The sequence below is a fragment of the Cetorhinus maximus genome, unplaced genomic scaffold (genome assembly GCF_964194155.1).
Source record: "Cetorhinus maximus unplaced genomic scaffold, sCetMax3.hap1.1 HAP1_SCAFFOLD_417, whole genome shotgun sequence".
NCBI classification, from domain to species: Eukaryota; Metazoa; Chordata; class Chondrichthyes; order Lamniformes; family Cetorhinidae; genus Cetorhinus; species Cetorhinus maximus.
This window is the reverse complement of record NW_027596363.1, coordinates 179,418-195,273: the sequence shown is the minus strand read 5'-3', so window position 1 is coordinate 195,273 and position 15,856 is coordinate 179,418. Positions and strand designations below refer to the sequence as shown.

The following is a 15,856-nucleotide window of genomic DNA, read 5'->3' as shown; positions in this document are numbered from 1 at the left end:
ACATTAAATTTGCCCTTCGCCAACTTCAAAAAGCATTCTCAAATTCAGGAGGGATGAAAGTGACTAGGCACAAAAAAAATACCAGTTTCTTTAGTCAACAACAGGAATTAATGAGCTTACAAATGCAAATTCACAGTTACCTATTGACTGAAAGATGACTACTAGTGTGATCCAAAGACTAGCATTACCCTAAAGGCAGGCGCAACTGATACTGTGATTGAACACAAGGGAATGGGAGGGATGGTAGAAAATCACTTTTCATCGCTCCTCATCATGGATCTTCATTCTTTCATGTGCATCACTGGCCAGCATTTGTTGCCCATCCAGAATTGTCCTTGAGCTGTGTAACTTGTTAAACCATTTCGGAGGGCAGTTAAGAATCAACCACATCACTGTTGGTCTGGAGTCACAGGCGGGTCAGACCAGGTAAGGACGACCGATTGAATTCCCTAAAGGACTGGTGAATGGGTTTGTACAGCAATCAGTGATAGTTTCATGGTCATCATGACTGAGAAAATTCTGAAGACATGTCCGATCAGAATAAACGTCTTTTGTAAATTAAATATGAAATTAATTGCACAAATAACTAATGTTTATATCAAAAACTTCAGAAGGAACCATAGTCCAACTCTTCATTTCATTGGGTAAGGGAAATGTTCATTAAGGCAAACTGCATGGATTCTGCAGAAACTCCTTCTTCAAAAGGGAATTTGGAAATGGTTGAAAGGGAGAAATTTCTGATTCATGGAAAGGGAGAAGGAAACTGGGACTAATTGGCAAGATCTTTGTAAAAGGCTGGTTATAAATAGAATGGGTGGAAGGTCCTCTTACTGCGCTGTGCCATTTGATGATGACATTGTTGATCAGTCTGTCTCCAGCATTCCTAATGAGAACAGCCGAATTCCATTTCTTCAAAACAAAGACCCAAAGTGCTGCTGCATGACGTCACCGTTTAACATTCCAGACAGCTCCATTGGGATCCAGGCAGGGAAATGTTCCTGTAGCGTTGTGGTTACCCCACTCATTTCGCATGTGTAAGTTACTCCATTCGATGCTCGGGGAAAACATTATCACCCAACTGTGTGGAAAAGTTGTATCGCTCCCATTCCTGTTTGATGTTGAATGTGAACTGAATGCAGGATCTTGCATCCACATTAGATTCGCTCTTCACCATTTCTGAAGATAACATTCAGCAAAATAAGAAGATGTTTCCGCTGGAAGCGGGTGATTGGAGAGTGCGGGACTGGAATATTGTTACCTTTTCCTGTCTCACTCACGGTGGAGCTGAGGAAGAGGCGATTAATTGACGGGTTTGTTTCAATCCAATAGCCTCATAGATCTGTATTGATTTAGATGGGGGTTCACGATCGTTCATATTCTTTGTTAGATCTGAAATGAATATCCATGAACAGAGCTTGGTGTGGGAATTCAGTGGGTGAGAGCCGAGTTTTCAACGTGGGGTGTGGGATGGATTTTCTTGTCGTTTCAGGGCCCCAAAACAAACCAGAGCGTTAATGAGTAATGATGGGGCGAAAAAAATTGCCAGCTTCGTCCCTGGGTGGACTCGAACCACCAGCCTTCCAGTTAACAGCCGAACGCGCTGACCAATTGCGCCACAGAGACTTAATAGACGCACTTGCACTCTGTAAGATATCCTAAACCAATGGCTCAGCGAGAGAAAGCTTCAGATTGCTGAACTGCAATGACAATTATTCTCTCTCAGTTTTACTCTTCCCAAATAAAGGGTGGGACATTCATTGTGGACACATGGAAACAGTCTGATCCCACCCACTGCAGACACATCCAGGTCACCGGGATCCAGCTCTCCTACAACCGGTGCTGTCTCCCTTCGAGCCTTTCGGTGTTTTGTCTGTTGCTGAGTATTCTGATTGTCCCAAAGCCGGTAATTGTAAAGGGGTTTCTCTGTTACACAGCGAGTGGTTAGGATGTGGAATGCACCACCTGAGTATGTGGGGGAGGCAGATTCAGTCGCGGATTTCAGAAGAGAATTGGACAGAAAATGCAGGTCTCCAGGGACACACGCGGGGGGAGTGGGACCAGGTGAGTTAGTTTCCAGAAGAGAAAGAGATCTCCCTTTTCAGATGGAGTTAAGGAGATTTTTTTTCCTCTCAGAGGGTCATTCGCCTGTGGAATTATTTTCATCAGAGGTTTGGTCATTGAATTTACACAAGACAGAATTAGACAGATTTTTGATAGACAAGGGGGTCAAAGGTTATGGGGGGCAGGCAGGAAGGCGGAGTTGAGACCACAACCAGATTTGCCGTGACCTTAATGAATGGTGAAGCAGGGTCAAAGGGCTGAATGGCCTTCTCCTGCCACTGAGTCTTTTGTTCCTACGACCCGGGCTGAATGGCCTCCATCTGTGTGTAGCCTTAGCTCTGATTATCTGACACTATGAGGCGCTGGAGAGGAAAATGGTCAATTCCTGCTTCTATTTGTTATGTTCTATTTTGGAGCCGTTACCACCCAAGGCAATGGTTAGTTTACCTTTGATAGTGGCAGCGTGGCCGGCTGGGTTAAGGTGTTTTGGTTGGTCTCTGTTCTCTTCGTGGGGTCGATTCCCAGTTTCAGTTGATTTATTCTTTCAGTCGCTTCACCTGAGCATCGGCTCACGGCCGTCGATGTATTAAGATCTTCATCTTGGCAGGAAGAACAAGGAGACGCAGTATGAATTGCAGGGTGACTAGGGATATGTGGGGCCGAATTCCCTCTTTCACTGTTATAACCTTTCTGTGATTTCATATGAACAAGATAAAAATTGATGTGAGGTTTGTAATTGCGGATGAGTGGTTAAGACAAAAGATTTGAAATCTATTGGTCTCTCCCCGTGTAGGTTTGAATCCTCGCTGTCTGCTGCTCCTTACTTTAGGTTATTCCAGAATTAAATTAATTGTTGGTGAAATGGAATAAAAACTTTCCAAACACTCCCGTGTTTTTCTCCTGCTCTGTTCCGCGTTTCTTAATTTCCGTTCATCTGCAAGCATTCACCAAATCTGCAGTCTGAAATGGAACAATAATTGGACAAGCTGGCGACATCCGAACTTTCTGGGTGTTTGTGGATCCTGAGGCCTCTTTCACGCTCGGTGTATGTGTCTGTGTGTTTCTCTGTGTGTGTCAATGTGGCTCAGTTCCCTGAGGGGATGAACACTTTTTTACCATCACAAACTTCATTCACATTATTCGTGCAACTTCATTTTAGAATGTTATGGACCCCCATCTTTTCCCCGGAGACCTGCATTTTCTGTCAAATTCTCTTTTGCAATCCGCGATTGAATCTGTCTCCTTCACATTCTCAGGCCGTGTATTCCAGATCCTAACCACTCGCTCTGTAACACAGAAGCCCCTTGAGAATTGTACACTTTATGTGATGTTGCCTCTCTTCATTCTTCCAACCAACATGAATCACTTCACACTTCCATATATTAAGTTTCAGGTTCGCTTTAACAGTTTACACGAGGAATTCCTGTGCATTGTGACAGTTCACACAGCGGTAAGGAAAAAGTTAGCTCCTCATCAGGAGTTGAACCTGGGCTGCGGCGGTGAAAGTATTAAGTCCGAAGCACGAAGCTCTCCAACTTCCAGTGAAGCCGAGGCTCTTTTCACTCAGAAGCCAGCGGCTGTGATATTAACAAAGCGGGACGGAGAGAGACTCAGTTTGAGCGGTGACACTGCTGGAGGGATGGGGAGTTGGGGATCACCCATCAAAGCTTTAAAGAAAACAGCAGCGCCCAGCGTGGGGCTCGAACTCACGACGCTGAAATTAAAGGTCTCACGCTTTACCGGGTAAGCTAGGGAATGCATAGTCATTATTCCCTATGAAAAAATTCAGGGAGATCAATGTTCCTTCCTCCCTGGAGCCTCAGCTTGTTCTGAATTTCAAAGTGTGGGAGATAATCGACCGACAAAAGGCTCAAGGTTGCAATGCATTCCTCTCAATCATCAATATTATCATTCACATCTTCCACTTCTTAGCTGCACCTCCTTCCAAACATTGCAAACTCAACTTGCATCGTTCATTCTGATATTTTTCTCTTTGACATTTTAATATGAAGCTGCACAATTAATGTGAGTCAAGTTTGTGATGGTGATTATGTGTCCATCCCCTCGGAGAGATGAACCACATTGACACACACAGATAAACACACACAGGCACATACACCGAGAGTGCCAGAGGCCAAAGGAGAGACAAACACCCAGAAAACAAAGATGTCACCAACTTGGCCAATTATTATTCCATTTCAGGCTTCAAATGTAGTGAATGTTTGCAGATGAACAGAAGCAAGAAACACAGGGGTGTTCGGGTCGTTTTCGTTTTCATTTGACGGATAATTTATTCTGCAGACAGTTTATGTCAATCAAGAATGAGAAGAAGGGAGTTGGCAGGATTCGAACCACGTGGAAAAACGTCTGAACCACTCGGCCAGGACAACTGGGTAAAGCCTGCATGTTGTTTGCTTAAAATAATAGAATGAATACAGGGAGTTCCAGTGAAAGAAGGTCTTCCAGTCCGTGCCATTGCCCCAACATTTCCCAGTCACCCTGGGATTTACACTGTCTCTCCTCATTCTTCCAACTGAAATACAACACTGCACAACTCAGCTGCTCCTTCACCGCACGGAGAATCTTTGGAAAGCGCCTCAAATAACAAAGCACCAGAAAGTTTGGCAGCGGTGGGAGTAAAGCCCAAATCACCAGAGAGATCGAAACCTGAACCAGCGGCTGAGCCCGCTCGGCTTCACTACCACATTCAGGTTAGACACAAACATTGTCTTCACCAACATTGACACTGAATTAGAATATAAAAAATTATGATCAGGAATTGGCCATTCGGCCCCTCGAGCATTCTCAGCTGCTTAATAAGATCACGTGAAAATTTCAATCATCATCCAGTTTATAGCATCCGGACATTTAGTTGCCGAACAGTCACCACTCAAAGGAAAGGGAGAAATGTCCTCTTCCATCTTTTAAAACTGTTTTTTTTTTGCTGATATGAAGCCAGGGAACTAAAATAGATCATGTTTGGGTGGTAAAAATGGGAAACTGATCCACATTGACACACACAGAAAATCACAAATACGCACGTTGTTAAGATTTGAAGTTGTTCATATTTTCACGCTGTCTTTCAATGTGCAGAAAGTGGAGCTGTGATCAGCTTATAGCTCAGAATATGTACTGCAAGAATGTCTATAACAGGCTGATGGTAACAGTGCCTGTTTGGACTCGGTGAGCTGCATCTGACGTTGAACCCATTTAAATGCCGTTCAACAAGTCCGGTTCCAAATTCTGTGCTAGAAATGAAAGTAAACTCGCTGAATTTGATCAGCGTCTTGAATTCGAAGCATCACATGGGAGATAAGAAAGTTCATCTTTACCGGGGTGTTTGGAAAAATCAAATGACAGAAAGTTACAGCAAAGAAAGAGGCCATTGAGCCCTGTGTGCTCCTTTCAAAGAACAGTGCGATTGGTTGATCTGAATGCTCAAAGATGTTTGTCATTTTAGACGAATGGACAAAAAGGGAAAGGAGGTAGGGTCGCGCTGTTAATAAGGAACGAGGTCAGTACATTGGTGAGAGAGGATCTCAGATTGAAGGATCAAGATGTCGAATCAGTTTGGGTGGAGCTAAGAAACAGCAAGAGGCAGCAAACATCGGTGGGAGTTGTTTATAGGCCACCAAACTGCAGTGGTAATGTTGGGCATGGGATAAATAAGGAAATTAGAGCTGCATGTGACATGGGTAATACAGGAATAATATTCTGCCTCGCACCACCAGCTCTAAAGTCAGTGCTTTGTAACCAATCACAGCCCTTCTCTTTTATTTTCACCCCCTCACTCCGACTCTGGATTTATTCCCGAGTTTTGTCCTTGTGACATTTCCAGCTCTGATGTGAAACTTCCACTCTCACTCCACCAATTCTAGCAGACCTTTACCGTGTTATTGTCAAACAGCAAATCAATCACGTTGATTTGAACAGCTCGCCCAGGAGGAATAAGTTTCAAATCCCTAACCAGGAATCGAACGCAGGCTGTACTGATAAAATTGCCGCATTTTAACCACTAACCCAGCAGTTTGACACATGCAGGTTGCTTATGGCATTTTTTTCATTCCAGTTCTCTTTCACCTGGGACAACGTTCTTTGGCCAAATTGTCTGTGTCGTTTGAACACAAGTGACGTCTTCAGCTAATGAGAAGAACCTTTGCTGTTAGCTGGAACATGAAATTGATACTTTCCTCCTCTACGACAGTTCATAAAGCCTCCCCCTTTGACCGAGCTTTTAGTCATCTGACCGAATATGTGGCTCAGTGTCACACTTTGTTATATAATGCTCACGGGGAACGCCTTGTGATGTTTCATTAGGTAAAAGGAGCTATATAAATATAAGTTGTTGTTGTAGTCCATACATAGAAAGAGACAAACTCCTGTTGCCTCTTTCCCCCTGATACTTTTCACTGTAACATTGTAATGCACAACTAATGTGAATACAGTTTGTGCTCGTAAAAATGTGTTCCCCTCCTCAGGGAACTGAACTACATTGACCCCACAGAAGAACAAACAGAGATTATACATCGAGAGAGACAGAGGCCTAAGGAGAGGCAAATGCCAGAATGAAATCATGTCACCAAATTGGCTCAGTTTTTTTTTCCATTTCCGACTGGAGATTTGCAGAAGGTTGACATATGAATGGAAATAAAAGATCAGGAGCACTTTTCCTAGTTCAAACGATAATTAGTTGTGTCTGTGCGTGGTTAAAATCAGATATAAAGGGAAGCATAGTCGGCAGGATTGGAACCTGCGCAGGGTAACCCCAATCAATTTCTAATCCATTGCCTTAACCACTCGACCACGACTACATAAGTTGCGCCTGCACTACTATTATTTGTATGAACTCATAAAAGTTACAGCAGAGAAAGCGGTCTTTCTGCCCGTCTTGTCATGGCCATTACCTGGCCTTTTCCCCGGAAACCTGCAATTTATACTGTCTCTCCCAATTCTTCCAACCAAACTGGGAAGGAAAAAGTGAGAATAATCCAATTACCGCCCCATCAGTCTACTCTCCATCATCAGTAAAGTAATGGAAGGGGTCATCAACAGTGCTATGAAGTGGCACTGACTTAGAAATAACCTGCTCACTGATGTCCAGTTTGGGTTCCGTAAGGGCCACTCAGCTCCCGACCTCATTACAGCCTTGGTTAAAACATAGACAAAAGAGCTGACCTCCCGAGGTGAGGTGGGAGTGACTGCCCTTGACATCAAGGCTGCATTTGACCGAGTGTGGCATCAAGGAGCCCTAGTACAGCTGGAGTCAATGGGAATCAGGGTGAAACTCTCTGCTTGTTGGAGTCATACCTAGCACAAAGGGAAATGATTGTGGTTGTTGGAGGTCAGTCATGTCAGCAGGAGTTCCTCAGGGTAGTGTCCTCGACCCAACCATCTTCAGCTGCTTCATCAATGAGCTTCTTTCCATCATAATATCAGAAGTGGGGATGTTCGCTGATGATTGCACAATGTTCAGCACCATATCCAACTCTTCAGACACTGAAGCAGTTCATTTCCAAATGCAGCCAGGCCTGGATAATGTGCAGACTTGGGCTAACAATAAGCAAGTAACATTCACAGCACACAAGTCTCAGGTAATTACCTTCTCCAACACGAGAGAATCCAACCATCGCCGTTTGATGTTCAATGGCATTACCATCACAAATCCCTCACTATCAACACCCTGGGGGTTAACATTGACCAGGAACTGAACTGGACTAGCCGTACAAATACTGTGGCTACAAGAGCAGGTCAGAGGCTAGGAGTCGTGCAACGAGTAACTCACCTCCTGACTCCCCAAAGCCTGTCCACCATCTACAAGGCACAAGTCTGGAGTCTGATGGAATACTCCCTACTTTCCTGGATGAGTGCATCTCCCACAACATTGAAGAAAATGGACACCATCCAGGGCAAAGCAGTCTGCTTGACTGGCACCACATCCACATTCACTCTCTTCACCACTGATGCGCAGTAGCAGCAGTGTGTACCATCTACAAGATGCACTGCAGGAATTCACCAAGGCTCCTGAGACAGCAGCGTCCAAACCTACGACCATTACCAGCTAGAAGGACAAGGGCAGCAGATAGATAGGAACACCACCACCTGGAAGTTCCCCTCCAAGTCACTCACCATCCTGAGTAGGAAATATATCGTCATTCCTTCATTGTCACTGGGTCAAAATCCTGGAACTCCCTTCCTAACAGCACTGTGGGTATACCTACACCGCATGGACTGCAGCGGTTCAAGAAGGCAGGCCGCCTTCCCAAGGGCAATTAGGAATGGGCAATAAATTCTGGTCCAGACAGCAAAGCCGACATCCCGTGAATGAATAAAAAAAAGATCCAGGTTAGCCTGCAAGTTATATAGCCTTGTTCCTCTGACCAAATTAAAGGACTGCAAACGTCAGTCCCCGGAGCAAGTCTGACGTATTTGCTCAACTTTCAATATTGGTTGCCTTAACACCGAGTTTCCAAATGGGAATTGTGCAATGGCTTGAAAGCGAAAAAAAACAGGATTAAGGAGGAAGAGAAGGAAATTGTCATTAATGTAAAGCTCTTTGTACAAAACTGACATGGACACGATAGGTGGAAGGTCCTCTTACTGCGCTGTGCCATTTGATGATGACATTGTTGATCAGTCTGTCTCCAGCATTCCTAATGAGAACAGCCGAATTCCATTTCTTCAAAACAAAGACCCAAAGTGCTGCTGCATGACGTCACAGTTTAACATTCCAGACAGCTCCATTGGGATCTTTACAGCGCAGGGTTTTTGAGGCGGGGTCGCACTGTTAATAAGGAACGAGATCGGTACATTCGTGAGAGAGGATTTTAGATTGAAGAATCAAGATGTAGAATCAGTTTGGGTGAAGCTAAGGAACAATAAGAGGCAACAAACATTGGCAGGAGTTGTTTATAGGCCACCAAACTGCAGTGGGAATGTTGGGCATGAGGTAATTCAGGAAATTAGATCTGCTTGTGACATGGGTAAATCAGGAATAATATTCTGCCTTGCACCACCAGCTCGTTAGTCAGTGCTTTGTAACCTATCACAGCCCTTCTCTTTTATTTTCACCCCCTCACTCCGACTCTGGATTTATTCCCGAGTTTTGCCCTTGTGACATTTCCAGCTCTGATGTGAAACTCCCACTCTCACTCCACCAGTTCTAGCAGAGCTAAACCGTGTTATTTTCAACGAGAAAATCAATCACATTGATTTGAACAGCTCATCCAGGAGTAATATTTTTCAACTCCCTAACCAGGAATCGAACGCAAGCGGTACTGATAAAATTGCCGCATTCTAACCACTCACCCAGCATTTGGACACCTGTAGGCTGCGTATGGCATTTTTTCATTCCAGATCACTTTCACCACAGCAAGTTTCTTTGACCAAATAGTCTGTGTCGGTTGAACACAAGTGACGTCTTCAGCCAATGAGATGAACCACAGCTGTTCGCTGGAACATGAAATCGATACTTCCTGTCACAGCCATGACCTGATCTTTTCCCCTGTACCCTGCAATTTATCCTGTCTCTCCTCGTTCTTCCTACCAAACTAGGAGTGAAAGAATGAGAATGATCCAACCTGGCCAATTACCGCCCCATCAGTCTACTCTCCATCATCAGTAAAGTAATGGAAGGGGTCATCAACAGTGCTATCAAGCGGCACTGACATAGCAATAACTTGCTCACTGATGCCAAGTTTGGGTTCCGCATGGGCCACTCAGCTCCTGACCTCATTACAGCCTTGGTTCAAACATAAACAAAAGAGGTGAACTCCAGAGATGAGGAGAGATATCAAGACAGCATTTGACCGAATGTGACATCAAGGAGCCTGAGCACAAATGGAGTCAATGGGAATCAGGGGAAAACTCTCTGCTTGTTGGAGTCATGCCTCGCACAAAGAAAGATGGTTGTGGTTGTTGGAGGCCAGTCATCTTAGCTCCAGGACATCACTGCAGGACTTCCTCAGGGTAGTTTCCTCGACCCATCTTCAGCTGCTTCACCAATGAACTTCCTTCCATCATAAGGTCAGAAGTGGAGATGTTCGCAGATGATTACACAAAGTTCAGCACCACACCCGATTCCTCAGATACTGAAGCAGTCCATGTCCAAATGCAGGAAGACCTGGACAATATCCAGGCTTGGGCTGATAAGTGGCAAGTAACATTCGCAACACACAAGTGTCAGGCATTGACCATCTCCAACAAGAGAGAATCCGACCATCGCCTCTTGATGTTCAATGGCATTAGCAGCCCTGAATCCCTCACTATCAACATCCTGGGGGTTACCATTGACTAGGAACTGGACTAGCCATATAAACACTGTGACTACAAGAGCAGGTCAGACGCTAGGAATCGTGCAACGAGTAACTCACCTCCTGACTCCCCAAAGCCTGTCCACCATCTACAAGCACATATTAGGAGTGTGGTGGAATACTCCCCACTTGACTGGATGAGTGCAGCCCCCACAACACTGAAGAAGCTGGACACATTCCAAGGCAAAGCAGTCCACTTAACTGGCACCACATCCACATTAACGCCTTTCACCACCGACGCACAGTGGCAGCAGTGTGCACCATCTACAAGATGCACTGCAGGAATTCACTAACACTCCTTAGACAGGTGCGTCCAAACCCGCAATCGTTGCCAGCTAGGAGGGCAAGGGCAGCAGGTAGATAGGCACGCGACCACCTGGAATCTGCTCTTCAAGTCACTCACCACACTGACTTGGAAATATATCGCCGTTCCTTCACTGTCACTGGGTCAAAATCCTGGAACTCCCTCCCTAACAGCACTGTGGGTGTACCCACACCACATGGACTGCAGCGGTTCAAGAAGGCAGCTCACCGCCACCTTCTCAATGGAAACTAGGAATGGGCAATAAATGCTGGCCCAGCCAGCAAAGGCCACATCCCATGAATGAATAAAACAAAGATCCATGTTAGCCTGTAAAAAATATTGCCTTGTTCTTCTGACCAAAGTAAAGCACTGCCAACGTCAGTGCCTGGAGCAAATCTGACGTATTTTCTCAGGTGAGGAACCAGCTGAAGCTTTCAATATTGGCTTTATTAACTTTGAGTTTCCAAATGGAAATTTTACAGTGGCTTGAAAGCGAATAAAAACAGGGTTAAGGAGAAAGAGAAGGAAATTGGCAATAATTATAAAGGCCTTTGTACAAAACTGACATAGATACCATGGGTGGAACGTCCTCTTACTGCGCTGTGCCATTTGATGATGACATTGTTGATCAGTCTGTCTCCAGCATTCCTAATGAGAACAGCCGAATTCCATTTCTTCAAAACAAAGACCCAATGTGCTGCTGCATGACGTCACCGCTTAACATTCCAGACAGCTCCATTGGGATCTTTACAGCGCAGGGTTTATAGAGGCGAGTGGGGTCATATTCGCTTCACATGTGATGGAGCTGCGGTTTGAAACCTGGCAAGATCATTATCCAGGCTTGTTTATTTGAGTGAGTGAAAGTTCGATAATTTACGTTTGATGTAAATATGAACACGACGGTTGGAATTCTGCTGACTGAAGTTTTCACCATTTGTGATTTTAACCAAATTAGTTAATTAGAAGGAAACCTATCCAAATACGTCCGTATTTTCTGATTTCCATTCATTTGTCAGCATTCAGGGAATTTGCTTTCGGAAATGGAACAAACACTGAGCCAAGTTCGTGACATCCTTGCTTTCTGGGCCTGTGTCTCGCCTTAGACCTCTGTCACTCTCGGTGTATATATCCCTGTGTCTGTTCCTCTGTGATTGTCAATGTGGTTCAGTTCCCTGAGGGGGTTAAAACGTTTTTAACGTCGCAAACTTGATTCACATTAGTTGTGCGAATTCATGTTAAAATGTCACAGAGAAAAGTATCAGCGTGAAAGATAAAACAAGAGACTGGCCCTTTCTATATATATCCTACAACAACAACAACATATATTTATAAAGCGCCTTTAACCTAAGGAAACGTCACAGGAGTTCCCCAGGACCATTATATAACAAGGTGTGACACCGAGCCTCATGTTCGGTCAGATGACTAAAAACTCGGTCACAGTGGGAGGTTTTAAGAACTGTCTTAAAGGAGGAAAGTATCGATTTCATGTTGCAAATAACAGCAATGGTTCTTCTCATTTGTTAAGAAGTCGCTTGTGTTCAATCTAAACAGAACATTTGGTGGGAGAAAGTTTCCTCTGGTGAAAGATTTCGGGAATGAAAAGAAAATGTCAAAAGTTGCTTCCATCATCCAAATCTCAAGCCTTCTTGGTAGTTTCCCTGATTTCAAGTGACTTGGGATCGGTGCTTCCATTGAACCAACAGGGAATAGGGTGGAGGGTTTTGGAAATTGGAAGTTGCGCATGTGCAGCTTGTGGGACTATTTCACCTCACTGTCGATTTTATGTTCCAGCTCACAGCAACCATTGTTTTCATTGACTGACAAAGTCGTTTACCTTGAACATAAACAGGCAGTTTTGTGGTGAAAGAGATCTGAACTGAAAAACAATAGGCAAAAGCAGCGAAGATAAGCCAAATCAAAAACTGCTGGTCTAGCTTCCCTGGTCGTCTAGTGGTCAGGATTCGGCGCTCGATTCCCGGTCAGGGAATGTCGAGTTATTGAATCTGTTGGAACGAGTGTTGATTATTCATTGATTGGAAACGTTTAAAAGCTCCACCAGAATCAGAGAAGTGTGGGTTTAAGTTTTACCTCAGAGCTGGAAAACATCACACTTGGTTCAAGTTGAGGGAATGAAGGGAGAGGAGTGAGGGCTGGTTCCAAAGCACTGACGAAAGAAATGTTGGTGTGAGGCAAAATATGGGTGGGAGAAGGGCAAATTTTGCTGCCTACTGTTTGCACTGGCACAAATATCACTCCTGATAGATCAACCAATCACTACTGCTCTTTGAAAGCAGCACGTCAAGCCGAATGGCCTCTTTCTGTGCTGTGAATTTCTTTAATTTTATGTTTCGCAACAGCACAGGTCATTCTGCCATTTTATAACCCACTCGAGCGAGATGTACTTTCTTTCCTTGTATTCAGCGCTTTTGAAACCAAAACACGGAGCAAATTCAGTGAGTTTTCTTGTCATTTCCAGCACGAGATTTGTCACGAGACTAATTGAGCGACACATTAATGGTGTCAATCCTTCACTGGAGCTCACCGCGTCCAAAGAGCACTGTTATCATCAGCCTGTTATATAACTTCTTGCAGTACATCTGCTGAAGAATGTAAGCTTATCACAGCTCTGCTTTCTGCACATTCTGCACAGTGTGAAAATCAATTTCAAAGCTGAACAACTGGGAGCAGAGTGGCTTTGGATAATCGGCACTGGGCACATTCCTGTAATCAGTATCTGGGAGAATCAGGAAGATGAGATCCTGGTGTCTCTTTACTCACGAGTTTTACCCATTCCCACGAACTTACTGTGTCTGCATCGAGCAGCTAATTAACGTGGGAGCTCGACGGTCAGAGGAAGCTGGAGGCGAGGCAGGGACAGAAGCAGAAAGAGATGCAACATGAAAGTACTTTGAATTTGACGTGTGTCAGTTGCTTTCAGTGGTGAATTTCTGCCTTGTAAGTTACACGGGAGCCGCAGTGATTAGTTGGTGTTTGTTTTTTAAGCAGCAAGATTTAAAATTAAAAAAGATAAAAGCAAATTACTGCGCATGATGGAAATCTGAAACAAACACAGAAACTGCTGGAAAAACTCAGCAGCTGGAGGGAGAAACAGGGTCAAAGCTTCCAGTCCGTACGGCTCTTAGTCAGATTTTTAACCTATTACAGCGCCCATGACCCTGACATTAAGAGTCTAATGCTCGACCGACTAACCTAGCCGGGCATGTGAAAAAGCTGTTTCGTATCCCAACATACATGGATAAACCTGTTGATTTCCGCCTGATATCTCAGCTTGGTCGGAATTTTAAAGTGTGGAACGTAATCGGCCGACAAATGCCCCAAAGTTGCAATGCATTCCCCTCAATCATCAATCACATCATTCACATCTTCCCCTTCTTAGCTGCAGCTCCTTCCAAATACTGTGATCCATTTTCCTCAGTATTTTCTCCTGGATTTAATATTTACCTGCTTTGTGACCTCATTTTGAAATCAGATTCGCTTCAATATCCAACACAAATTGAATTACAAACCTGATGGACAAACAATGGAAAACAAGTCACTCGGTAACACAAATCCCATGGTGCTCATTTTCAGATTCACAACAGTCAGATTTTCAATAAAATGAAGGAATTTTACAGTGATAAGTTTAGAAAGTTGGTGTGACTTTTATTTGTGACTCACTCACTCGGGAATTCTGTAAATGCTCCCCGGAGGTTTAGTGACCGGGATATAATCTACCTGCATCTTCCTGAGCCTGTGCTCGGAGTATTTGGAGGTTTGGCCCGGGTTGGAGAATCTTGTGTTCCAAGGATGGGCAGTAACCCGCTGATTGAAGCTGCAGTCGCCGCTTTCTGCTGGCAGCGGGTGATTGGAAAGTGTAGGGCCGGAATATTGCTGCTTTTCTGCTTTTCCCTGTCTCACTCACTGCAGAGCTGAAGAAGAGAGTATAATTGATGGGTTCGTTTGATTCCAACAATTTCATGGATTTCTGATGGGTTAGATGAAGGTACGGAGTGGGTCCAAATCTTTTCTCATTGTATTTGACAGAAAACGTAGTTTTAAAAAGAAGCTGTTTTTGTGGGACCTCACTGGACAACAAAAGACCTGCCACCGTTTGGGGATATCTTGCAGCCCAAGTACCCAATGACAATCCAGAACTGTGTGACAATGATTGGTGATGAGGGGGAAAAACAATAAACACCTTCACCCTCTGGGTGGTTTTGAATCACCAACCTTTCAGTTATCAGGCAAACACGCTGAACAATTGCGTCACAGACACTTACACAAACCTAACTGACAAGGTATCCCAACCAGGCTGTCAGTGAGTCTAATCTTCAGATTGCCACTACCCAGATTGCTGTTGCGCTCTATCAGTTTTACTCTTCTAAAATAAAGGGTGAGACATTCATTGTGGACACATGGAAACAGTTTGATCCCACCCACTGCAGACACATCCATGTCACTGGGAACTAGCTTTCCCACAACCAGTGCCATTTCCCTTCGAGCCTTTCATTGTCTTGTCTATTACCAAGTATTCTGATTGTCCCGAAGCCGATATTAGGTTTGAATTCCTGATGTGCAGTAACGAGAATCCTTCCACTGTCTCAGATCAGTTAATTTCACTAACAACATCAGTGTCAATGTTCCAGCGTCTTAAAGAAGGGAAAGGTGCCTTGACTGTCTCTGGTTCACCCTTCATTCACATTGGATTCCATTTCTCAAAGGGGGCTTTCATTTCCTTCTTGAGCTCCCTGATCACATCTGGCAGCATCTTTGGATTAAGAGGCTTAATTAACATTTCAGATGCAGCGCAGTTCTAATGAAAGGCTACAGAGCTGAAATGAAAACTATGTGTCTCTCTCCACAAACGCTCCCAAATCTGCTGAGAATTCCAGCATTTTCTGTTTATTATTTCAGATAACCAGCATGTGCAGTACTTTATTTTTTTTTCCCTGATTAGTGAAACGTATAAGACCCTGAGCAGTACTTGACAGAGCGGATTTGGAGAGGATGTTACCTCTTCTGGGAGAATCTAGAACTCGGGATCGCTGTTTAAAAATAAGGGGTCACCCATTTAAAACGGAGATGAGGCGATTTTTTTTCTCTCAGTGGGTCGTGAAACTTATGAACTCTCTTCCTAAAAAGGCTGTGGAAGCAGAGTATTTAAATATTTTTAAGGCAGAGG

The 15,856-nt window shown here is 44.2% G+C and overlaps 1 protein-coding gene and 2 non-coding genes across 3 annotated transcripts in view; 1 reads left to right on the top strand and 2 right to left on the bottom strand.

Annotated features, from left to right (window-relative positions):
• LOC144673632 (uncharacterized) overlaps positions 1-15,856 on the top strand; it is a 127,405-nt gene that overhangs the window by 58,196 nt on the left and 53,353 nt on the right. The gene's annotated exons all lie outside the window — the stretch shown is intronic.
• trnan-guu (transfer RNA asparagine (anticodon GUU)) lies at positions 1,550-1,623 on the bottom strand. Its single transcript has one exon. It is a non-coding gene; the product is annotated as a tRNA-Asn (tRNA).
• trnas-aga (transfer RNA serine (anticodon AGA)) lies at positions 6,791-6,872 on the bottom strand. The gene has a single exon. It is a non-coding gene; the product is annotated as a tRNA-Ser (tRNA).